The sequence below is a fragment of the Lissotriton helveticus genome, chromosome 6 (genome assembly GCF_964261635.1).
Source record: "Lissotriton helveticus chromosome 6, aLisHel1.1, whole genome shotgun sequence".
NCBI classification, from domain to species: Eukaryota; Metazoa; Chordata; class Amphibia; order Caudata; family Salamandridae; genus Lissotriton; species Lissotriton helveticus.
In genome coordinates this window covers 127,704,918-127,731,320 of record NC_136067.1, presented here as the reverse complement: position 1 = coordinate 127,731,320, position 26,403 = coordinate 127,704,918, and the positions used below count along the sequence as shown (strand labels likewise).

Below are 26,403 nucleotides of genomic sequence, written 5' to 3'. Positions count from 1 at the left end.
AACTGGGCATGTATTTTCCGGGAATGGCAAGGGTTGAAGGCGAGTTCGAGCAAGGAAGGGGGAGAGAAGAGCTCTAAAAAAACAACTACACCTATTGTGAGCTGCCATAATGCATTAAGTAACAACAGGCGCAAAACACCCATTGGGCTCACGAGGCATCAAGCCCCCCCCGTCGTGTGTGTCAGCCCGGGCTGACACAGCTTTGCGGGCTGGCGACCGTCTGATTGCAGCCGCACCAGAGTATTTAACAGGTCTTTAAATGACCATTTACATGTAAATTAGGCTTTTGTTACGTTTTCAGCCCTTCTTACAGCCACGCTTAGAATTAGCCCCCCCCCCCCGAAATATTTGTCAGCTCCCCCCGAAATTTGCCTCTTGTTGCCCGCCTGAGTAACAATAACTCTTCTGAACTAGCCCACCATCACCAGTGCGGAGCGCAGATACTTACCGATCTGCTACTCCATTCCGCCCAAGATCAAAATATCCATGTAAAGCGCAGTGCCCTCTGAAAAAGGCTGGTGGCGCGATTCCGGATTCTGCCGGACTTCAGTAAGAACGTCATGTTCCTCTGCCCGCCCCGCCCCAGCTAAGCTCAGTTCAGCCAATCTGAGCAGCTGGTTTTGGTGAGGGGGAGCAAACGCTAATGACAAAACTAAAAAGACAGTGAAGGGCTAATAAATGCATGCTGCAGCGCAGAACGTTTGCTTAATTATTAGATGCCTGGCGAGCTACTACCAGGGGGTCGGCGACCTACTGGTAGCTCGCGATCGACCTGTTGGAGACACCTGTTCTAGACATTCTTACGTATTCTCTGTCATTTTTTCTTAGTTTCCTCAATATTTTCCCCTAATCTATTTATATCTGTTTTGGAATTTCTTTCTTTCTTTCTTTTCTTCCTTCTTTCTTTCTTTCTTTTTTTCTTTTTCTTTCTTTCTTTCTGTCTTTCTTTCCCTCTTTTCTCTCATGTTTTCTTTCTTTTTTTCCTTTCGGTTCCATGTAGCTCCTCCCTCTCCTTTGCAGCATGGAGTTGCATTTTGGCAGCTGCATTGAACTCATTATAATAATGCTAGGGTGGGTCTAACTTCAGATGTTATCCTGTCCTATTCTCTAGACTTGATTTTGAACAGAATTAAGATTCTGGGGCTTCTACCTCTGACCCAAACAAGCACAAGACAATAGTCAGTAATGTACTTTAGCACAATAAACACATGAGAGTAAATACACAAACATTGTGCTGTGTTTATTTGAGGGAGGTAGTTGACATAGTATGAAATCTCCCAATGTTGCAAATGTGTGTGAGTTGAGTAATGATACAGCCCTGCTGAATATCTTGGGACCACTCGACCCTGATCCCTGAGTGGGGGAAAAAATGGGTCAATGAAGAATTATGTCACATTATAAATTAATACTTGTAACCGACTTTGGCTGAATTGTGGCTTGTCGCACATATCATTTGATTCTTATTGCTGTTCCAATTACTCTGGCTGAAAATGGATGATAAATGTGAAAAATAGCCTGCCAACTTGGAAATTATGTGTCCGAAAACACTGCTTGTTTAGAAGAGACTCTAAAAAAACTGCAGCAGAAACTGGATGCACTAAACAAATACGTTTCTGACAATATTTTCTGCATAAATAATAACAAAGCAAAAATGATGTTGTTTCGGGATAGAAATCTAAAGTTGCTCTGGAAGCAATCTGGGTGTGACCTTTAAATAATGTCGTCCTATCAGCCACGGCCGGTAGTAGGTGTAACTGCAGGGCGTTGACGTGGGGAGGGGGAGGGGCAGGGTGGGGGGTAGTAATGAATGGATTACCGACTTTAACAGGTAAGTAAACATATAAATAAATAAAAGAATTTTGTTGTGCGCACTGCATCACATTTGGTGTTTATTAGGCTAGAGGAGTGTATGGCCCGCTTTAAGGAGGTCTTCGAGCAGTTGAAGTTAGAAGAAAGTAAAATGTGGTGAATACCTTTCAGTCTGCTCAGAACCCATCAACAAGTGTGAAGTTAGGGGTGATTCCCATTGTCTTTACAGCAGAATAACATATTTGTTTCCTAAGCAAAATTTAGCATTTAGAACTGTTTGTGAAGATGTTCTGCCTTAATGTGATTATTACTCCAGAAGGAGACAAGTTAATAAGAAAGTTATAATACATGGGCTTCTGTCATTTCTTGTGAGGCACCAAGTCACTGATTATAAAGAAAAGATGTCAGAACTTGACTATTATAAGTTAATACAGTGAGTTTTGATATCACAATGACTGTTGCTGGAGCCAGCAGCTGAGGTTAAAGGTGGGCCATGTAACGACCATAATTGAGCAGCTGTTTAAAGCACCACAAAGCTGCTTTTCTTTCAACTGCTATACATTTTAGCTTAAAAAGGACAAGCAGAGAAAGAGATCATGTTTACTTTTTGCACTTATTAGATGGTTAGAGAAAAACTAAACTCTTTCGGCATGTTTCTACACATTTCGAGCTACTGCAGCTTTTATTTTTTTGAAAAAACTGGCATATATTGAACTGTTTCTAATATCTAACCGGTTTTTGGTGTGCTTGTTGTGGGAAATCAGGACCTGTTTGCAACGTACTCCCACTTTTTGCCCCCATTTTGACTAATAGGCGCTGGTTTTCTGACTCTGATTGTGCCCTGGGCTCTACTTATCAGACCCAAGGCCTGTGCTCTAATCAAAAATACATGCCTAGGTATAATTATAATTGGTAATCACAGACCTCTGTAAGCCCCTCATATATAATAGGGAAGGGACGTTTAGAGGTCCGATAGATTTCCTGCACTAGAGTGTGCACTGCTGTGTTGCCTGCTGTCATTTTAAAAGCCAGCCCTGCATTGAAGACCGCTTTTAAATTGTAATTATATGCAAATTTGACTTTGGTACTTCCGAAGTAGTAATCTACCTTAATATTATACATATGTCACCACTACGGTCTCCCCAAGGTGCCCAATGGGGTAGGATGCCTTGTAACGATAAGCAGGGATGTTAAAAAATATGTTTTATATGCCCTAGTGAGGGACAAACTGCCAATGCTTAGGCTAACATTGAGATATTTTTGTTTAACTATAAATATTGACAGGAGCCACCTAAAATATACCTCAAGGTATCTAACTAATAGGGTAAGCTAAATCCAACAACTTGCCAATGTTAGATTTTTAATAACTATTACAGAAAATACATTATTAAACTTTCTTTTCGGTGAGCAAAATTCCAACTTGCTAGTTTTCCTCTTCTGATTGCCCAGCCTTTCCCAGGCTGAGCCAGAGCTGCTTGATGAGGTGTGAAGTGTCCTGTCAGAGTAGACAATGGCTTTCCTGTGGGTAGACAAATTTAGCCACAGAGGGCAAAAGGTGGAAATGGGTGGGGGAGCTAAACAGGTCTTTAAAGGTAGAATGACAGTTTGCGACCAGCACAGCCTGACCCTTACATCCTGCACCCCCAGCCACACAGGAGTCTCAGTAATTAAATTAGTAAAGGCTTTGAAAGCGTGTGTTAGTGTGCCACATCTAACCCCAAAGGAGAGTAATTCTCCATGTTAGATTTTGGAGGAATGGTGCTTTCTGGGACAAGAATATGCCACACTTTGGAGGAAGTGGTCATACACCTGGGTGGCACCCTGCATCCAATAGTCAAGGGTGCTGTCCTGCTTGGCACCCAGAAACTGTGAATAAATGTGGGAGATCTGCATAGCTCCTCACATCTACTGCCTGAAACTACAAGGAGAAGAACTTCTGGAACCCTTGCCTTAACCCCAAAGAATTACACTCTGAAGGACTGCACCTACTGAACCCTTGGAACTACAGCCCTAAGCACTTTGCCTTGCTTCAAGAAGAATTAAGGAGTAGACTCTCTACAAGCTACAGGTGAGCGAGCTCACTTGCATCATATTCACCAGGAAGTCCCAATCCTGAAGTGTTTTCAGTGGTCTTTTAAGGTTTTTGCCAGGTGCATTGTGGGAATTATAGTCCCAACATCCCAAGGACCATCTCAGAAATTAAATTCTAGACCTCTGGATTAGTCTTGTGGACATTTTGAACGTTCAAAGAGACCTTCTGGAAGACGTTCTAGAAGTTTGGAACAACTCTTGTAAAATGTTCCATAAGCTGACAAGGTACCATGTGGGAGTAGTCGCTCCAGACCCCAAGGGGCAAACCAGAGCATCTGAACCCTTGACTGGTCCTGCAGACCACTTTCCTGCATAAAGAAACACTTCTGTAAGTAAGTGTGATAAATTATTGACCTTGTCTAAGTCCAGCATGACCTTTTTTTTAACCCTTGGAGCGCTGTTTGCATGGAAAACTATTTTTACTTTTAATCTTTAAAAATTCAAATCTCTGGTTCCCTACATTAGACTTTTGTTGTTTTGGTGTCTAGTTGTTCATAAAAATATAATCTGTTTATAAATTGGAGTTGGATTTTTATTGTGTCTTGTGTCTTACTTATTTAATGTATTGGTGTTTTTAAATGCTTTGCACACCTGTCTCCTAAGTTAAGCCTGCCTGCTTGTTGCCAGCTACCAAGGGTGGAGCAGGGGAATTTTTTATTGGGACCCTGACTGAACCTTTTATTGTGTTTGTGGCCTTATTACTAATGGTAGGTTCCTACTTATCACTACTAATAATATACTTTACAACACTCGCTCTTTCATATGAAGCTACGCACCAAGATTTTAAGTAGTATTTGGGAAAGGTGTTGGTGTGACCACATAATATATGGGATAAAGTACCCCCTGGCATATACGAAAGGATGCTGTAAGTCACCTCAGGGTTCCATAACTTTATCAAGGAACTCAGTATTTGGCATTGTTCCTCTATATTGTTATGGAACTCCTCTGTGACTTGCAATAACCTTATAATGTACGACAGTAGGTACTTTAGCCCATGTAGGACATTAGCAAAATACATAAATGGTGCTACTCAACTTATCTACTTACCTAGGAAAGTGTTAGTTTACATGTTTCGGTGGAAAGTTGTGAATTAGGCAGTAAAATAGTTAATATAAGGCATGGGGTTTTCCAGGTGCTGTTTCACTGTAGGTGTCGAGACGGAACCTCAGACACGACAGCCACAGTCAGGTTTCCTCCTTGGAGCATCCACACCCTTGTTAAATACATTGAAAGGGCTCTTACATACAGAGCAGACCGCTGCAGCAAACAATGCTCCTTAACATTTGGTTCCTCCTGTCATGCCGGTATTGCAGGTCTGTTTACACTTATGTTATTTGTGGAGGTGGACACCTGCGCTCGGGTTCCACATCCAGGAATATCACATTATATATCATCGACCACATGCTGAGAGCTTTTCTCAAAGCATGTTTGCAGACGTTTCCACTGGCATCAGGTCACTGCTGACTATGCTTCTTACATATCACCTATCCTCAGTCTTTAAATAAGTCGATATTTAGGTACTGAACATTTTCATTGAACTCTACTTCAATTACTGGTAATTACTTATTCCTGTGAAGAATATTCCATAGATTAAAATATGTACATTTGGGTTGTATGATACAAGCACACATGGTTAATCCACGCGTGCGTCTACCATGCAGCCCAATCCGCGAATGCATCTTAACAACACATTCCTTTACCACGAATGCTGTTACCACGCAATTTTGTGGTATAGGCATGAATGGTAAAGGTGTATGTGTGGCTAAGGCTGCCACTACCCTGACTCCCCCCACCCCTGCACTGACACTATCCTTCCCACTGCCCTAAGGCCTAAAACTCTGCCCCTTTACTTACACTACCCCCACCCCTGCGCTGCCCCTTAAACTACCCCAACCCCTACAACTGCCTGAAAACCTACCCGACCACCCGCCCTAAAAACGACCCCGACACACAGTCATAAAACTACCCCGACTACCAATTCCCCTCCAACTGCCCTAAGGCCTAAAACCCTGCGCTTTACTTACACTACCCCTCCCCCCTATCCTGTCCCTTAAATTACCCCAACCCCTTCCACTGCGATAAAACCTACCCCCCACCAGCCCCACTCACCTCACTGCAGCCTCTTTCTGCTCCCATCTTTACTGTCTTTCATCTAGCCACCAGCTAGACCGCGCACTGCCTTAACCACACATATGTGCGGTTTAGGCATATGCTTGGTTAAGGCAAGCGTGTTTACACTTGAGTAGTTGGAACACACGTAGTTAAGACCGCAGTGTTCTGATTGTTCCTCGTACATTTGCTTATGTATAAAAGGGAGGAAAGCACTCAAGTTCTGTGCAGGTAGGTGTGGACCCTATAAACCATAGCCATACATACTAAGTGTATACATTTACTGGCAAAGCCTAGTCTAAGGTACCATTGGACTGAGCAAGCAGGCTTTCTAGTCAGCAATGAGAGTGAAGGATTATTTTTTGGTTTTTCACCACTGGATGTGTCACAACTTAATGACGTTAATGTCAGCAAGTCTGAGATGTTTGTCATTGAGAACAACCAGGGTAACAGGGACAGTTTGCTGTGGCCCCTGAGCATCAGAGTGCCCCAGACACCAGCCACTAAAGTCTAGTCAGTCCCTGCACCTGGTGGATTTTCTGTAATCGTAAACACATTCACCACAAGAACAATATTTTTCAATGAGATAAGTACTTTGCGAAACTCAAGTCCTATAAAGTTAACGGTGGTATTTTATACCACGTAACACTGCTACATACATGGAAGTCACTTGCAATTCTTTCTCTTAGAAATTTATTTTTTATTTTTATATAGTGTGGACTTGACCCAATGGGTATCAGAGCTCTTCACAGAGGTTCACACAAGCAGCAAATATCTGAGATATGTTTGGAGTAAATACATATACAAAGTGACGTGGTAAGCAGACATTGCATAAGCTTTATTATCACTAACAAGGGGGCAGAGAGAGATATATCGAAATGGATCGTTCTCCCTGGTCACATGTACATAAACAAAAGGAATCCACTCCTAGAGTATAGAGCGTATCCTCCAAATGTGGGGAACACCCTTGTTGTTTTTGGTCCCCTCACACACCAACAGGCCCCTTGGTGTCATGCTTCATCATCGGGGTCATCGTACCCCTCTACGGGGTACGGCGTGCTGCGACCTACGGATACGCGGGAGCACTTAAGATGACTATGTGTGGTGTGGGTGGGGTATTAAATGTGAGTGTATGGTGGGGTCTAGATCTAAGTGAGTGAAGTTTAAAAAGAACCTGGCCTGTGGGGTGGCAAAAAAACTTTTGATGGGCCCCCAGGCTGGTGCTATTAAAAAAAAGAGAGTGTGGGAGGTTAATACCGCAAACAATGTGCACTACCTCCTCTCTGTGTGCGTCAACATGTTTCGGTGTAAAACATCTTCTTCAGGACGGGGTACACAAATCCCCATCTTACTCACGTTTCTCTAACTAGTATCAGGTTTTCTAATAAAAGTGAGAATAATAGTGCAGGTAATAATGTACCTAACAAAACGTCGCTTAATGGTCGACTGTTTTGTAGGGGTAGAAATGCCTCATGAGCCCAACGTCAGGGTCTCTTCTGCTATTTAGCACAATTTCAGCAAGGAAATTCCTCCCGACCGACCCCTCCGTGGCTCCGGTGATTGGCAACAGTACGTAAGATACAATTTGATTGAAATATGGATACATGTTGACAGTATGTGACAAGGTATACAAGACCATTTTGGAAAGATGTCGATTACATTTTTATGTAGATTACAGGTACACATAATTTTATTGCGCTTTACAGTGCACTGCGTTAATTGTACGACCTTGCCGGATGGGTAGTTCAAAAGAAAAGTACATAGCACCAGTAAAAAAAAACAGCAGCGAAGAATAATCAGAATTTAGTTGGACGATGTAGCTCTGAGGTAGCAAGGGTAAAGCCTCCCGAGGGCAAGGAAGATCAGAGGCACAGTTTATCCCTGGGTGGTGTTGCACAAATTTATTTAGAGGGTGTGGAGCCAGTTCCCAAAGGGTAGTCATGCACAAATTTATTTAGAGGGTGTGAAGCTAGTTCCCAGAGGGTAGTCATGCGCTCAAGGGGGTGGATTTAGGTATTTTTGGTATAGTAAATGCTTCCGTTTCTTCTTGAAGTGCGGAAAGGATTGGTTTTCCCGCAGGTCATGGGGCAGGGAGTTCCAGATTCTAGGAGTATTCCCAGAGATATTTTTGTTTTCTGATTTGGATTTCTGGATCTAAAACTTAATGGCGAGAGACAACAAGGACAAACATAAATAAAAAGTCAAATTTAAGAACACTTGTATTTGAATGACCAATAGTCAATAAGTGGACACACTATAAGATACAAGGAAGCAGAAGGAGAAACACAAAGCACAAAAACGCAAAAATGCTACCAGAAATACATAGAAGTGAAACGGTTCAGGTGGGCAGAAAGCTGCCCTGTGCTTAACGTTGCTGACATGGAGTCAATTATTCGTTTATGTGAAGACACATCAGTCTGGCCCTCTAGCATAAGAACTCTCTTGGCCCCCAGGGGCACGGCGCCCTGCAGGCCTCACTGTCTGCTCTGAGTGATTAATTAGAACCTGTAGGGTTGAAATTCTGAAAAACTGACTGCAGGCAGTATCAAGCTGACAGAAACCGAAATATTGACCCACTGACCTGCAACTGATTGGATTTGAATTTTAACTTTCATTGGCTGACAACCAGTGGGGATCGATTTATCATGCACCTCCCTGACAGCAGCTGCTGAACTGAAACCTGGCTGAGAGTTCTGAGAGGGTTCTTTGACAGGGAGAAGCTTGAAGGCATCAAGTAGGCAATTTCCAGCTGTTTTCCTGGAAAGGCTGAAGGCTGGAGTGCTTACTAATAAGTGTGCACGTTTGAAACTCCTGTCGACCTGGAAGTACACAGTCCCTTCTGTTTGCAGCACCTTTTGAAGCCTCACGTTCATAAGATGTCTACACATTTGCATTCTTGCTTTGGAATGAACTCATTCACAACTTAATATATTGTGAAGAAGTAAAAAACACGTTCTTGGTGCATTAGTTCTGGCTTTGCATATTGATTGACATCTTTTAGCAACAGACTTAAGTTTTCCTCCAGCTTCTTGGGAAACTTAATGAATTCTCATAACCACTCCATAAAAGCAGGCTAATAAGTAAAGGAGTGCAAAGTTAAGAGGGTGAACTTTGCTTCAATGGAGTCAGGAAATGTTTCCCGCCTGCGTAGTAAGACCAAAAGACATTAGGGCTGATTCACAGAACTAATCAGAGATAAAATCCAAAACGTACTACTTTTGGTATTCACAGAAGGCATTTAGTAGTAGTAAAGTTAGAACTCCTAACTTTACTACTACTAGACTGAGATAAAATCCTAAACCTACTAGTTTTGGTATTCACAGAAGGCATTTAGTAGTAGTAAAGTTAGGAAAAATTACGTCCATCCTTGATGTTTATACTGTAAATGTGTCAATTAAGCATTTCAGAGACAACATAAAAAGGAACAACCTGTTCTGTAGCTGTAAAAAAATCAGATTTAGAGGAGGCATGGGTCTCTGGTCCCTAGCTGCAACAGCTGGGGTGGTTTACCACTGGAGTGCTGGGGCTTCAGTATAGTGGACCCCCAAAATAGTAACCAAGTACCCCTTTTCAGAGCTAGACTCTCAGATTGTCAGAGTAGTCCAAGCCTCACTCATGGGGGGTGCTGTGAGCTGGAGACTCAGAACACAGAAGCATAACAACCAACGCTTAAAAAATCGCTTTCCAGTCAGTGCTTTTTCTTTTTAAACAGTATTACCAAAAATTCATATGTGCTTACAGGATGGTAGTTGCAGATACCTGTTATAATACCCTGCCATAACCTCCAGTTGGGGCACACTGGCGAAATGTCATATAAGTCTAGTAAATCCCCTATCTGTGTACTGAACCCCTTCACAGTAGAGTAAAACAACATGGAGACCCTCCATGCAGAACATGATGAGGGGCCCGAGAGTCTCCCAATTTTAGGTATATTTATTGGCCCCCTTGGAGGGTTCAGGGCCCCGAGATTGTTTTGGCACCATGCACAGCAGGGGCAGCAGAAGCCTGCATCACACCCCTAACCCTGCACTGGAGACACCACTAACAATCTGCACTCCAGCAGGCCCCAGTCATTTAAATTGCAATACCACCCTTTATGTGCCTTTTACAACCTAAGAGGCACAATAATATAATGTTACTGTTAGAAATTGGGTTTCTGGTTGACAGAGGTATGCACCCTATTGAAGCAGGAACCACAATCCTAGTCAGGGTAAGTCAGATATACAACATGAGTTAACCTGTGCTCACCCACTAGTTCATTGGCACAGCGGCCTAACATAAAAGGCAATGTGTAAAGTATTTGCGCCACACATCAAACAGAAACACAGTGAAAACACCACAAAAAGACTCTGCATCATTTAAAAAAAATAGATTATGATTTTATAAATAAAACAAGACCAAAATGACAAAAACCAATAAGTAGAAGTCCAGCTATGATTTTTTAAAGATTACATGTAAAAATAGCACTTAGAACCAAAGGGCACCTATGGGGGTTATCTAGTCATACTGGACCAGGATAAAGCCAAGAGTTCAAGCCAACCGCGATGGAGCATGGGCTGGATGCAGGCCCACTGAACAAAGTAGCTTGATCTTGGTCCCAACAGAGAGATGTGGGGTGCAGCTGAGCAATGCATTGGTGTTGATCCCTACAGTTGAGGTGATGTGTCGATTTTCGCCACGCAACAATGCCGATGCATCGGTTGCAAAGATGAAGCAACGAAGCTGAGATGCATTGGTTCCAAAGCCGATTCCCCTGTTTTTTTCACACAGTCTAGAGTTTGAGTTAATCTTCTTACACTGCAGGGGCAGCGGTTGGCAGATCCTTTCTGTCTGTTGTGTCAGATCTTTTAAGTGATGTGCTGGTTCTGATTGTGATGCACCAGGCCTGTTCCCACAACAGCGGTGATGCATCAATTCTGCTTCACGCTGCAGAGGATGCATCAGTTCCACTGGAGCAAGCACCTGGATTGTCTAGGCACAGTAGCAGGAGGTGAGACTTTGATGTCCCTGTGTCTCTGAAAAACAGGAGGCAAGCTAGAAAGCCCATGGGGATCACGCTAGGTTCAAATGTAAGTCCAGTTCTTCCTCAGCAGGGGCAGAGGGTAGCAGGGCAGCACAAAAGAAAAGCAGTTCTCCCAGAGCAGCATTCCAGCAGAGTGGCAGTTCTTGTATCAGCACAGCGGTATTTCTTCCCGGCAGAGTTTCTTTACAGGTCTAGGAGTGTCTGATTTGGCAGGGTCAGAGACCTAATACTTATACCCAGTTGTGACTTTGAAGTGGAGGTGACTTTAAAGAGGGGCTTTGAAGTGCATGAAGGTCCTCAATTTCCAGCCCTGGCTCCAGGATCACTGCAGGCGGGTAATCAACCCTTGATGTGGGGACAGGACACTGCACATTCACGTGTGTCAGCACCTATCTCCCATCCTGCCCAGGATGACCCATCATCCTTTGTTTATGGCTGTCTAGAGGAAATGCACAAAGTCTTGCTGTCACCCACCCCAGACGTGTAATGGAGACAGGCTGAAGGCACACAGAGATTTAAGGGCAGAGTAACGCCATCTTTCTAATAGTGGCAATTCTAAAATAGTAATGTTAAATCTGATTTGTCAATCAACGAGGATTTACCATTATCATTTCAGTGATATCAAACATGAGAGCTACTCCTTTTTAATCAGGAATTGTAGCTTAAAAGTGTACTAAGGAACTCCCAAAGTTAACCAATGAGAGGGGTAGGCTTCGTAGTAGTGAAAAACAAATTTAGGTGTTTTTCACTACCAGGAAATGCAAAACCTAAAAGTACATGTGCTATCTTTTAGTTACACTGCACTCGGCCCTATGGGCTACATAGGGCCAACCTATGTTGGCCCTACGTAGCCCATATGGGAGAGTATGGCTTGGCAAGGGGTTTTAAATGGCAACTCAACATGGCAATGTAAACTGCACACACAGGCCCTGCAGTGGCAGGCCTGAGACATGTTTTAAAGGGCTACTTGTGTGGGTGGCACAATCAGTGCTGCGGGCCCACTATTAGTATTTTAACAGGCCCTGGGCACAGGTAGTGCACTTTGCTAGGGACTTAAAGGTAAATTAAATATACCAATTGTGGATAAGTCAGTGCAACCATGTTTAAGAGAGAAGCACATGCACTGTCGGACAACCAATTATCTTGAGGCTTGCAATGGAGATATGCGAACTAGGTGTGTGGCAAAGTGGTGCAGAAATGGTACCACATTACACACTGTTCTTCTATAAAGGTACCTTGCAGTGCATTAATGCAGTGCATTACAAGCAAGCCATAGGTATTTGCCTGGGTCATACAGCTTTGGAGGGATTCATAGGACGAGCATTTGTTTCTACATTTAACAAATTGTGTCAATTAAAATCTATCAATACATGTTGCAGCAGGAGTAGGGACCCCAAGAAAAGTGTGGTGAATGGGGAATTATCCCCCTTTGCCCTTCACATTTGGTGGCCATGCCTATTTATGTGTCATTCTTTTGAGGTTGGGTTTGCCACAATGATAGTTACAGAGGGGGCCGTTGTGGCATAGGCTTTTCACCTCATGTAGTGACAGGATTTTCTAGAGTGCAAAGCTACATTGCATTGTATTAAAATAACAATGCAAGTTGCATTTCACTTACAATTTCCAAAGGAAAATGGGTGCAAACCAAGCATTCTTCCTTCCTATGTTACCACTTATGCATATGGCAGGTATTAAAAACACATTGGAAGCTGTGTGAGTGACAGCTGCGGATACCAGCTGGATTAGAGTAGCCTCATGAATTGCTTCATGCTCCATCCCAAAATGTCAATTTCTCAAATGCCACTTTTTGACCCTGCAACCCCAGTAATTTGAGGAACAAGGGTTTCAATAAGGCAATTTTCGAATATGAATGCTGATACGGTGACAGGCCAACCCTATCAAGTCCCCATGTCTATATTTGCCTCTGGTAGCGAGGATTCACAGTAAAAATCCTGCCTCATGAATATTTATGAGCCAGGAGTTCTGCCAATGCTTGCAGGGGGCTTTGTGCAATGTGCTGAACTGATCCATCTGGCATAGCCCAAGATATCCACCAGGTCACGTTTCTGACACATTTGCAGTGTATTGACTGTGCAGTCAGTCGTGCAACCTGAGCAAAAACAAATACGGCCCCATATGTCCACAAACGACTAGGATTAACACCTTAGGAGCTTCGTAAATATACCTCACCAGTGCTGCGCTGTCCATTATCCAGTGCTGAATGGACGTCCAACGGTCGCACGCAGCACTGGGGAGGTAGTGCCCGTGACGACCGTTGGCCGACGGCAGCACTTAAAGGGTTAAAATGAATGATCCTGTCTAGCATGGCTGAGAAACCATTTAAACCCCAAACGAATGGGAGCAAGCCACTGTAGTTTTTTCGCACATGGATGCCATGTTGTTGCATGAGTTCTATTAATACAGAGCAACCACATCTATGATCTTCAGTTTTTTTTTGTTATAAAATGTATAAACATGTAAACAAATGTAATTAAGTGGATGTTTGTTTAACAAGCACTTGCAATGCAATCGGTCTCGCCTTTGATGCAGCATATTATTGCACATTAGTGCAAGGTAGATCTCCGTGGCTATCAATGTATCACTGTGTAAGCACTCATCAAATAATCAGATGCAGCACCCTCTAAAATTCTACACCATGTGGTAGTTTGGCAGCTAATGTAAAGTAAAATTGTACACCCATGGGGAGAGTAAATCAAGCGCAGAGGACCTGTTGCCTTCCTTAAGAAGAGACAGCTTTAAAGGGGCACTTTTGAATGTTGGAGAAGATCGAAAACTGAAGCTGACGTCATCAAACAAGCAGCATTCTGAATGTCTATTGTTGATGATCGCGAGAGAAGCACGGCTGTACTAACTGAGAGGTTTCACGTGACTTCAACGGAAGGCAACCAACCAATGCCCATGCCTCACTGTGGAGAAATCCAGCAGCCCAAATTGAATACTTCGACAGATTGCATGCATGCCGCCTTGTTTTGACAATCTCTTGGGTTTGCCATCTTTTGCATACCTGTCAGGACATGGCATGTTCATAATGTACCAAGAGTTAGTGCATATTACACACATAGATAATATAGTTCAACACATAGATTTTACCTTTGTGTATTGTGTGCACTCTTGTATTCATTGAATGCAGCATGTCCATGCACACGTATAATTGACATAACCTTGAAAAAGGTTAGTGCACCGACCCCTAAATGTGTCATGTCCTAACATCAACAGAAAATGTAAATGTATGCATAGGTGTTTGTATTTGTTTACAAGGTGAGTACTGAGATGTGGTTTTAGATTGTTACAATGAAGAATAGCATTTATGGGTGGCAATACTTATTCACTGCTTAATTTGAGCCGGTGGTTACAGGTGGGGCCTACCAACACTCATTTTTGGGATTGGCAATTATTTTTCCTCAACAAACTTTGATTCAGTGGAAGCAAGAGAGAAACATTAAGGGGGAAAGAGAAAGATGGAATAACCCTGACAGAGGAAGAAAGTAGGGATGAAAAAGAGTTTGCTAGAGTGAGATAAAGAGGCAGTCTGTAGTGATGGACGAAAGAGGCATGAGATGGAATCAAGTCTATGCAGCATTGGTATCTGGTACACCAACCTGTGATATCAGCGGCTGCAGACTTTTGAGCAAAACTTTGGGCCATGGCACTTATTCTTTAGCAAATTAAGCCCTCCATATTGCGTGGAGACGTGTTCTCTGAAGAGGGTTGGGGCAGTTCTAATGTTAACAGGGTTTTTGTTCCTGAGCATAGGGATAGAGATGGAAAGGCCTGTCTTCTATTAGTTTGTTGCCGTTTTTGTTTGCAGTCTGGAGATGTCCTGGCTTCTGGTGTGGCATTGTGCTTCTGGGATGGGTAGTTTCTCTACTGGATAATTTCACGGGCCCTTTCTGAGAACCTTATACGTGACAGTGGTGGTCTTGGAGAGGACAATTGCATCAAAATGCAGAACGGGGAAGTCAAGTGTGTTGTGTGGCGTTTAGAGCTCCGAGTGAATTTTCCCGATTCATGCCCTTATATAGGTACAATTCACGTTGCCCATATATAGGCATAGAAATCAATCCCTTATTTAGACATTGCCCATGCAGACCAAAAATCAGGCATGGCTACTTCCACCCGTACCAAACGTCACAACGATTTCTTGGAAAATCGGCTTAAGCAGTTGGGGAACTTCCCCTTGCTTGAATATTGATTTGTCCAAGAACTCATGTATTTTGTAAAGAACAACTATTCCCTAGGGGTTCTTTCCTGGCGTTATTATGCCCGACTTTACGTCAACCTATGGCATTCCTAAACACCTTCAAGGGATAAATATCCCTTCTCTTGCTATGGCAAACTACGGTGGTTCGGAGCAGTTCGACTATCTACTTGCCCAACGCAGCTCGCTACAGCAAGTGCCGAAGGAAGCCGACCCTCCAGCTGACGCACTGATCAAGAGACTGCCTTTCTCTTGCTGAGAATCCAGCTCCAGTGTTTCCAAGCTCCCCTTACGGGGTGTTGGGAAACCGAGTCCTGAGACAGAGATACCAGACTTCCTTCATTCTAAACCAAGGTATGGAGCTGATTAGAACCTAGAGAAACCTTTGGTAGATTCTTGGCAAAAACAACTAAACCTATGCTACACAATACTTACTTCTTCCCGCGTACTAGACTTAGGTTAGGTACGTTGGGGTAGGCGTATTTAGAAGCACCAGTTGACTATTTTAGTCAATGTTATTTATGCATGTATTTTTATACGGCTTAGAAACCATACAATGCTTTTACAGTATTTTATAATACTATTCTCGCTGTACGCATTATACTTTTCAGTCTGCTTAACCATTGTAGCAGTTCACTTCTCATGTATGAGAAAGAAGACTATTCAATAAACCTTTTTATTGAAAACGCCCGCCTATCTATTTCTCTGAAAACTCTGTTGAAAGGAAGCATGCACGATTGACTGAGTGAAATACTTCTCTATTGTTTCCGCAACTCTAGAGATATATTTTTCATTCTTGGTAAACAAAGTTGTCATGCTTATGCGGTTGTCAGAAACTAATCCCTTCGTGTGAATTCAAGAAAGTTTCTAGTGACCTCTGAGCTAGCTGGCACTCACTATTAAGTTTAGCATATTCGATAGAGACCTAGTGGACCTCAGTCCTACTTCTAATCTATAGGATATATTATTCCAATGTACAGAGCCTATTGGGAATATAGGAACTACACCACAAGTTGACCTTATGTTAGCATCCTGGCACACATCTCTTTAGCTACAATATTAAGAAATGAGCTGAAAGTTAGCATGAAATCACACACACCTTGCTGAGTTTAAAATTACATTTCTCCTGTACATGAAAGCTGGCACACATTTGACTAAGGATGTACAAACATTGGGCTATGTTTTCCTTGAGCATACCCTCCACACAAAAACAAAAAGTTTACCAAACTAAGTCATCTTTGCAAAATACATTGAATGCCATTAACCAGCGAGATTTGCATTTTATTTTGGCGGCTGAGGCATCCTAGCTGCATTTTTCCATCTCAAAGTATCCAAACTGTTCTCACTAAAAAACAGCAACCATTCTCAAACAGGAGTCTTCCCAAGACTCAAAAATTACCAGGATCAGAAAAGTGGGGATGGATTCCTTAAACCTTTCTTCACATTACTCCGCTTTTCTCTAGAAGCTCAAGAGCAACTCTTGGCATGTGAGCTCCTTTAAAAAATTATATTAGTTTTACCTTTTTAAAAGATAAGCTTTAACTACAAGGAATTGCACAGGATCTGAAAATTGTAACTCTGTTGGTACCTAGTGCTGGTAATAAAGCCACAACACCGTCTTCGCGTTTGGTGGGTTTTTAGTGGTGTTCCATTTCAGGACTGCCGGCCTAGTGCTATTTTAAAGAATGAAGGAAGAGACGCAGAGCGAGTGAAGTATGTATAGACGAGGCAGCATTTCAGTGCGTACACAGTCATACTATAGGCTACACTTTATCGTAACTTTCACGCTCTGGTGAAATGCTGTTGCACTAAAGAGTCCTGCAAACAGAAAAACATGCAGGCGCTTGCATAGCCAGCCTCTAGTGAGGGCAGTCTTGTATCTTATTAGGTAAATATATCCACAGGGCACATTGAGATAATTAGCACAATCAGCAGAATACTATAATTATGAAATGGATGCAGTAATTTAAACGTGAGATGTTTGTTTGGGTTGAGAATCCCTCCTGCCACTGGATGGGGCCGATGCTGACCCTCGCTGGGTATAAGCTATCCCTGATTTTGGTTGCCTGCCTCTACTGCAGAGCTTAACAAGGCACCATGGATAACGGGGGGGAGGGAGGTGGGGTAAAATCATCACGGGCAACGGGAGGGAGGGGTGGTGGGGTAAAGTCAGCACAGACAACGAGAGGGAGGGGTGGGGTAAAGTCACCACGGACAACAGGATGGACGGGGTGGGGTAAATTGAACACATAGAATGGGAGGGTGGTCAAATCACCACGGACAACGGGAGGGAGAGGGGTGGGGTAAAGTCACCACAGACAACGGGAGGGAGGGGGTGAGGTAAAGTCACCACGGACAACGGGAGGGAGGAGGGTGGGGTAAAGTCACCACGTGAAACAGAAGGGTGGGTGGTGGGGTAAAGGCACCACGGACAACAGGAGGGAGGGGGTGGACTAAAGTCACCAAGGACAACGGAAGGGAGGGAGGTGGGTAAAGTCCCCACGGACAAGGGGAGGGAGGGGGGTGGGGTAAAGTCACCATGGAAAACAGGAGGGGGTGGGGTAAAGGCACCACAGACAACAGGAGGGAGGGGGTGGAGTAAAGTCGCCAAGGGCAACAGGAGGGAGGGGGGTGGGTAAAGTTCCCACAGACAAGGGGAGGGAGGAGGGTGGGGTAAAGCCACCATGAACAACAGGAGGGGGTGGGGTAAAGGCACCATGGACAATGGGAGGAAGGGGTTGGGGTAGAGTCACCACAGACAATGGGAGGAAGAGGGGTGGGGTAAAGGTACCATGTACACCGGGAGTAAAATTGTACACCCATGGGGAGAGTAAATCAAGCGCAGAGGATCTGTTGCCTTCCTTAAGAAGAGACAGCTTTAAAGGGGCACTTTTGAATGTTGGAGAAGATCGAAAACTGAAGCTGACGTCATCAAACAAGCAGCATTCTGAATGTCTATTGTTGATGATCCCGAGAGAAGCACGGCTGTACTAACTGAGAGGTTTCACGTGACTTCAACGGAAGGCAACCAACCAATGCCCATGCCTCACTGTGGAGAAATCCAGCAGCCCAAGTTGAATACTTCGACAGATTGCATGCATGCCGCCTTGTTTTGACAATCTCTTGGGTTTGCCATCTTTGGCATACCTGTCAGGACATGGCATGTTCATAATGTACCAAGAGTTAGTGCATATTACACACATAGATAATATAGTTCAACACATAGATTTTACCTTTGTGAATTGTGTGCACTCTTGTATTCATTGAATGCAGCATGTCCATGCACACGTATAATTGACATAACCTTGAAAAAGGTTAGTGCACCGACCCCTAAATGTGTCATGTCCTAACATCAACAGAAAATGTAAATGTATGCATAGGTGTTTGTATTTGTTTACAAGGTGAGTCCTGAGATGTGGTTTTAGATTGTTACAATGAAGAATAGCATTTATGGGTGGCAATACTTATTCACTGCTTAATTTGAGCCGGTGGTTACAGGTGGGGCCTACCAACACTCATTTTTGGGATTGGCAATTATTTTTCCTCAACAAACTTTGATTCAGTGGAAGCAAGAGAGAAACATTAAGGGGGAAAGAGAAAGATGGAATAACCCTGACAGAGGAAGAAAGTAGGGATGAAAAAGAGTTTGCTAGAGTGAGATAAAGAGGCAGTCTGTAGTGATGGACGAAAGAGGCATGAGATGGAATCAAGTCTATGCAGCATTGGTATCTGGTACACCAACCTGTGATATCAGCGGCCGCAGACTTTTGAGCAAAACTTTGGGCCATGGCACTTATTCTTTAGCAAATTAAGCCCTCCATATTGCGTGGAGACGTGTTCTCTGAAGAGGGTTGGGGCAGTTCTAATGTTAACAGGGTTTTTGTTCCTGAGCATAGGGACAGAGATGGAAAGGCCTGTCTTCTATTAGTTTGTTGCCGTTTTTGTTTGCAGTCTGGAGATGTCCTGGCTTCTGGTGTGGCATTGTGCTTCTGGGATGGGTAGTTTCTCTACTGGATAATTTCACGGGCCCTTTCTGAGAACCTTATACGTGACAGTGGTGGTCTTGGAGAGGACAATTGCATCAAAATGCAGAACGGGGAAGTCAAGTGTGTTGTGTGGCGTTTAGAGCTCCGAGTGAATTTTCCCGATTCATGCCCTTATATAGGTACAATTCACGTTGCCCATATATAGGCATAGAAATCAATCCCTTATTTAGACATTGCCCATGCAGACCAAAAATCAGGCATGGCTACTTCCACCCGTACCAAACGTCACAACGATTTCTTGGAAAATCGGCTTAAGCAGTTGGGGAACTTCCCCTTGCTTGAATATTGATTTTTCCAAGAACTCATGTATTTTGTAAAGAACAACTATTCCCTAGGGGTTCTTTCCTGGCGTTATTATGCCCGACTTTACGTCAACCTATGGCATTCCTAAACACCTTCAAGGGATAAATATCCCTTCTCTTGCTATGGCAAACTACGGTGGTTCGGAGCAGTTCGACTATCTACTTGCCCAACGCAGCTCGCTACAGCAAGTGCCGAAGGAAGCCGACCCTCCAGCTGACGCACTGATCAAGAGACTGCCTTTCTCTTGCTGAGAATCCAGCTCCAGTGTTTCCAAGCTCCCCTTGCGGGGTGTTGGGAAATCGAGTCCTGAGACAGAGATACCAGACTTCCTTCATTCTAAACCAAGGTATGGAGCTGATTAGAACCTAGAGAAACCTTTGGTAGATTCTTGGCAAAAACAACGAAACCTATGCTACACAATACTTACTTCTTCCCGCGTACTAGACTTAGGTTAGGTACGTTGGGGTAGGCGTATTTAGAAGCACCAGTTGACTATTTTAGTCAATGTTATTTATGCATGTATTTTTATACGGCTTAGAAACCATACAATGCTTTTACAGTATTTTATAATACTATTCTCGCTGTACGCATTATACTTTTCAGTCTGCTTAACCATTGTAGCAGTTCACTTCTCTTGTATGAGAAAGAAGACTATTCAATAAACCTTTTTATTGAAAACGCCCGCCTATCTATTTCTCTGAAAACTCTGTTGAAAGGAAGCATGCACGATTGACTGAGTGAAATACTTATCTATTGTTTCCGCAACTCTAGAGATATATTTTTCATTCTTGGTAAACAAAGTTGTCATGCTTATGCGGTTGTCAGAAACTAATCCCTTCTTGTGAATTCAAGAAAGTTTCTAGTGACCTCTGAGCTAGCTGGCACTCACTATTAAGTTTAGCATATTCGATAGAGACCTAGTGGACCTCAGTCCTACTTCTAATCTATAGGATATATTATTCCAATGTACAGAGCCTATTGGGAATATAGGAACTACACCACAAGTTGACCTTATGTTAGCATCCTGGCACACATCTCTTTAGCTACAATATTAAGAAATGAGCTGAAAGTTAGCATGAAATCACACACACCTTGCTGAGTTTAAAATTACATTTCTCCTGTACATGAAAGCTGGCACACATTTGACTAAGGATGTACAAACATTGGGCTATGTTTTCCTTGAGCATACCCTCCACACAAAAACAAAAAGTTTACCAAACTAAGTCATCTTTGCAAAATACATTGAATGCCATTAACCAGCGAGATTTGCATTTTATTTTGGCGGCTGCGGCATCCTAGCTGCATTTTTCCATCTCAAAGTATCCAAACTGTTCTCACTAAAAAACAGCAACCATTCTCAAACAGGAGTCTTCCCAAGACTCAAAAATTACCAGGATCAGAAAAGTGGGGATGGATTCCGTAAACCTTTCTTCACATTACTCCGCTTTTCTCTAGAAGCTCAATAGCAACTCTTGGCATGTGAGCTCCTTTAAAAAATTATATTAGTTTTACCTTTTTAAAAGATAAGCTTTAACTACAAGGAATTGCACAGGATCTGAAAATTGTAACTCTGTTGGTACCTAGTGCTGGTAATAAAGCCACAACACCGTCTTCGCGTTTGGTGGGTTTTTAGTGGTGTTCCATTTCAGGACTGCCGGCCTAGTGCTATTTTAAAGAATGAAGGAAGAGACGCAGAGCGAGTGAAGTATGTATAGACGAGGCAGCATTTCAGTGCGTACACCAGTCATACTATAGGCTACACTTTATCGTAACTTTCACGCTCTGGTGAAATGCTGTTGCACTAAAGAGTCCTGCAAACAGAAAAACATGCAGGCGCTTGCATAGCCAGCCTCTAGTGAGGGCAGTCTTGTATCTTATTAGGTAAATATATCCACAGGGCACATTGAGATAATTAGCACAATCAGCAGAATACTATAATTATGAAATGGATGCAGTAATTTAAACGTGAGATGTTTGTTTGGGTTGAGAATCCCTCCTGCCACCTGGATGGGGCCGATGCTGACCCTCGCTGGGTATAAGCTATCCCTGATTTTGGTTGCCTGCCTCTACTGCAGAGCTTAACAAGGCACCATGGATAACGGGGGGAGGGAGGTGGGGTAAAATCATCACGGGCAACGGGAGGGAGGGGGTGGGGTAAGTCAGCACAGACAACGAGAGGGAGGGGTGGGGGTAAAGTCACCACGGACAACAGGATGGAGGGGGTGGGGTAAATTGAACACATAGAATGGGAGGGTGGTCAAATCACCACGGACAACGGGAGGGAGAGGGGTGGGGTAAAGTCACCACAGACAACGGGAGGGAGGGGTGAGGTAAAGTCACCACGGACAACGGGAGGGAGGAGGGTGGGGTAAAGTCACCACGTGAAACAGAAGGGGGGTGGTGGGGTAAAGGCACCACGGACAACAGGAGGGAGGGGGTGGACTAAAGTCACCAAGGACAACGGGAGGGAGGGGGGTGGGTAAAGTCCCCACGGACAAGGGGAGGGAGGGGGTGGGGTAAAGTCACCATGGAAAACAGGAGGGGGTGGGGTAAAGGCACCACAGACAACAGGAGGGAGGGGGTGGAGTAAATTCGCCAAGGGCAACGGGGAGGGAAGGGGGTGGGTAAAGTCCCCACAGACAAGGGGAGGGAGGAGGGTGGGGTAAAGCCACCATGAACAACAGGAGGGGGTGGGGTAAAGGCACCATGGACAATGGGAGGAAGGGGTTGGGGTAGAGTCACCACAGACAATGGGAGGAAGAGGGGTGGGGTAAAGGTACCATGTACACCGGGAGGGAGGGGGTGGGGTAAAGTCACCACTGAGAAGGGGAGGAGGTGGTGGGGTAAAGTCACCACGAACAATGGGAGGAAGAGGGGTGGGGTAAAGGTACCATGTCGACCGGGAGGGAGGGGGGTGGGGTAAAGTCACCACTGAGAAGGGGAGGGAGGTGGTGGGGTAAAGTCACCACGAACAATGGGAGGAAGAGGGGTGGGTAAAGGTACCATGTACACCGGGAGGGAGGGGGTGGGGTAAAGTCACCACGGACAATGGGAGGGAGGGAGTTTTGGGTGAAGTCACCACAGACAACGGGAGGGAGGGGGTGTGTTCTAAAGTTACCACGGACAATGGGAGGGAGGGGGGGGTAAAGTCACCACGGACAACGGGAGGGAGGGGGGGTGGTAAAGTCAGCACAGACAACGGATGGTGGGGGGTGGGGTAAAGGCACAACAGACAACAGGAGAGAGGGGGTACAGTCACCACAGACAACGGGAGGGAGGGGGTGGGGTAATGTCACCACGGACAACCAGAGAGAGGGGGATAGGGTAAAGTCACCATGGACAATTGGGGTAAAGGCCCCACTGAGAATGGGAGGGAGGGGATAAGTCACCACAGACAACGGACGGGTGTAAATTCATCACAGACAATGGGAGGGAGGGGAGGGTGGGATAAAGTCACACAGACAACGGGAGGGAGGGGCGTGGGGTAAAGTCACCATGGACAATGAGAGGGAGGGGGCAGGGTAAAGTCACCATGGACAGCGGGTGGGAGGGGGTGGGGTAAAGTCAACACAGACAACGGGAGGGAGGGTGTGGGGTAAAGGCACAACTGAGAATAGGAGGGAGCGGGGTAAAGTCACCACGGACAACGGGGGCAGGCTAAAGTCACCACAGACAACAGGAGGGGGTTAAGTCACCACGGACAATGGGAGGTAGGGAGGGTGGGGTAAAGTCACCACAGACAACAGGAGGGAGGGGGTGGGGTAACGTCACCACAGACAATGGGAGGGAAGGGGAGGTAAAGGCACCACAGACAACAGGAGGGAGGAGGTGGGTTAAAGTAACTACAGACAACAGGATGGAAGGGAAAGTAAAGGCACACAGACAGCGGGAGAGGGGTGGGTTAAAGTCACCATGGACAATGGGAGGGAAGGGGAGGTAAATGCACCATGGACAATGGGAGGGAGAGGGTGGGGTAAAGTCACCACAGACAATGGGAGGGAATGGGTCGGGTAAAGTCACCACGGACAACAGGAGAGGGAGTGGGGTAAAGTCACCACAGACAACAGGAGGGAGGGGGAATGGTGTAAAGTCACCACAGGCAAAGGAAGGGAGGGGGGTAGGGTAAAGTCACCATGACAACAGGAGGGAGGGGGTGGGGTAAAGTCACCACGGACAACAGGAGGGAGGAATTGGGTAAAGTCACCACAGACAGCAGGAGGGAGGGGGATGATGTAAAGTCACCACAGGCAAAGGGAGGGAGGGGGGTGGGGTAAAGTCACCATGGACAACGGGAGGGAGGGGTGGTGGGGTAAAGTCAACACGGACAATGGGAGGGAGGATTTTGGGTGAAGTCACCACAGACAACGGGAGGGAGGGGGTGTGTTCTAAAGTTACCACGGACAATGGGAGGGAGGGGGTGGGGTAAAGTCACCACGGACAACGGGAGGGAGGGGGGGTGGTAAAGTCAGCACAGACAACGGATGGTGGGGGGTGGGGGTAAAGGCACACAGACAACAGGAGAGAGGGGGTACAGTCACCACAGACAACGGAGGGAGGGGGTGGGGTAATGTCACCACGGACAACCAGAGAGAGGGGGATAGGGTAAAGTCACCATGGACAATTGGGGTAAAGGCCCCACTGAGAATGGGAGGGAGGGGATAAGTCACCACAGACAACGAGACGGGTGTAAATTCATCACAGACAATGGGAGGGAGGGGAGGGTGGGATAAAGTCACCACAGACAACGGGAGGGGCGTGGGGTAAAGTCACCATGGACAATGAGAGGGAGGGGGCAGGGTAAAGTCACCATGGACAGCGGGTGGGAGGGGGTGGGGTAAAGTCAACACAGACAACGGGAGGGAGGGGGTGGGGTAAAGGCACAACTGAGAATAGGAGGGAGGGGGGTAAAGTCACCACGGACAACGGGGGCAGGCTAAAGTCACCACAGACAACAGGAAGGGGGTTAAGTCACCACGGACAATGGGAGGTAGGGGAGGGTGGGGTAAAGTCACCACAGACAACAGGAGGGAGGGGGTGGGGTAAAGTCACCACAGACAATGGGAGGGAAGGGGAGGTAAAGGCACCACAGACAACAGGAGGGAGGAGGTGGGTTAAAGTAACTACAGACAACAGGAGGGAAGGGAAAGTAAAGGCACCACAGACAGCGGGAGAGGGGTGGGTTAAAGTCACCATGGACAATGGGAGGGAGGGAGGTGGGGTAAAGTCACCACGGACAATGGGAGGGAAGGGGAGGTAAATGCACCATGGACAATGGGAGGGAGAGGGTGGGGTAAAGTCACCACAGACAATGGGAGGGAAATGGGTCGGGTAAAGTCACCACGGACAACAGGAGAGGGAGTGGGGTAAAGTCACCACAGACAACAGGAGGGAGGGGGAATGGTGTAAAGTCACCACAGGCAAAGGAAGGGAGGGGGGTGGGGTAAAGTCACCATGGACAACAGGAGGGAGGGGGTGGGGTAAAGTCACCACGGACAACAGGAGAGGGAGTGGGGTAAAGTCACCACAGACAACAGGAGGGAGGGGGAATGGTGTAAAGTCACCACAGGCAAAGGAAGGGAGGGGGGTGGGGTAAAGTCACCATGGACAACGGGAGGGAGGGGTGGTGGGGTAAAGTCAACACGGACAATGGGAGGGAGGGGGTGGGGTAAAGGCATCACTGGCAACAGGAGGGAAAGGGTGGGGTAAAGGCACCACAGACAATGGGAGGGAAGAGGAGGTTTGGTGGAAAGTCACCACAGACAATGGGGGGAAGGCGGATGTGGTAAAGTCATCACAGACAACAGGAGGGAGGGGGTTGGGGTAAATTCACCAAGGACAATGGGAGGGGGATGGGGTAATGTCACCACGGACAACAGGAGAGAGGGAGGGTGGGGTAAGGGGCACCACGGACAATGGGAGGGAGATAAAGTCACCACAGACAATGGGAGGGAGGGGTCGGGTAAAGTCACCATGGACAACAGGAGGGACGGGGTGGGGTAAAGTCACCACGGACAACTGGAGGGAGGGTGGGTTTGTGGTAAAGTCACCACAGACAACGGGAGGGAGGGGGGTGGGGTAAAGGCACCACAGACGACAGGAGGAAGGGGAGGTGGGGTAAAGCCACCACAAACATGGGGAGGGGGTGGGGTAAAGTCACCACAGACAACAGGAGGGAGTGGGGTTGGGGTAAAGTCACCATGGACAATGGCAGGGAAGGGGAGGTAAAGGCACCACGGACAATGGTAGGGAGGGGGTGTGGGGTAAAGTCACCACAGACAACGGGAGGGAAGGGGGAGGTAAAGGCACCACAGAAAACAGGAGGGAGGGGGGTGGAGTAAAGTCACCACATACAATGGGAGGGACGGGGTGGGGTAAAGTTATGATGGACAACGGAAGGGAGGGGGGTGGGGTAAAGTCACCACAGCCAATGGGAGGGAGAGGTTGGGGTAAAGTCACCATGGGCAATGGGAGGGAAGGGGAGGTAAAGGCACCACAGACAATGGGAGGGAGGGGGTGGGGGGTAAAGTCACCACTGGCAATGGGAGGGTAGGGGAGGTAAAGGCACCATGGACATCGGGAGGGAGGGTGGTTGGTTAAAGGCACCACAGACAACAGGAGAGGGGGCTGGAGTAAAGTCACCACAGAAAACGGGAGGGAGGTAGGTCGGGTAAAGTCACCAATGACAATGGGAGGGAAGGGGAGGTAAAGGCACCTCAGACAACGAGAGGAAGGGGGGTGGGGTAAAGTCACCACGAACAATGGGAGGGAGGGGGTGAGGTAAAGTCACCACAGACAATGGGAGG

At 45.8% G+C, this 26,403-nt stretch overlaps 1 protein-coding gene and 1 pseudogene across 1 annotated transcript in view; one reads left to right on the top strand and one right to left on the bottom strand.

Moving 5' to 3' along the window:
* LRFN2 (leucine rich repeat and fibronectin type III domain containing 2) overlaps window positions 1–26,403 on the top strand; it is a 1,621,598-nt gene that overhangs the window by 1,110,974 nt on the left and 484,221 nt on the right. The window lies entirely within an intron of this gene.
* LOC144762198 (uncharacterized) overlaps window positions 1–26,403 on the bottom strand; it is a 158,493-nt pseudogene that overhangs the window by 15,960 nt on the left and 116,130 nt on the right.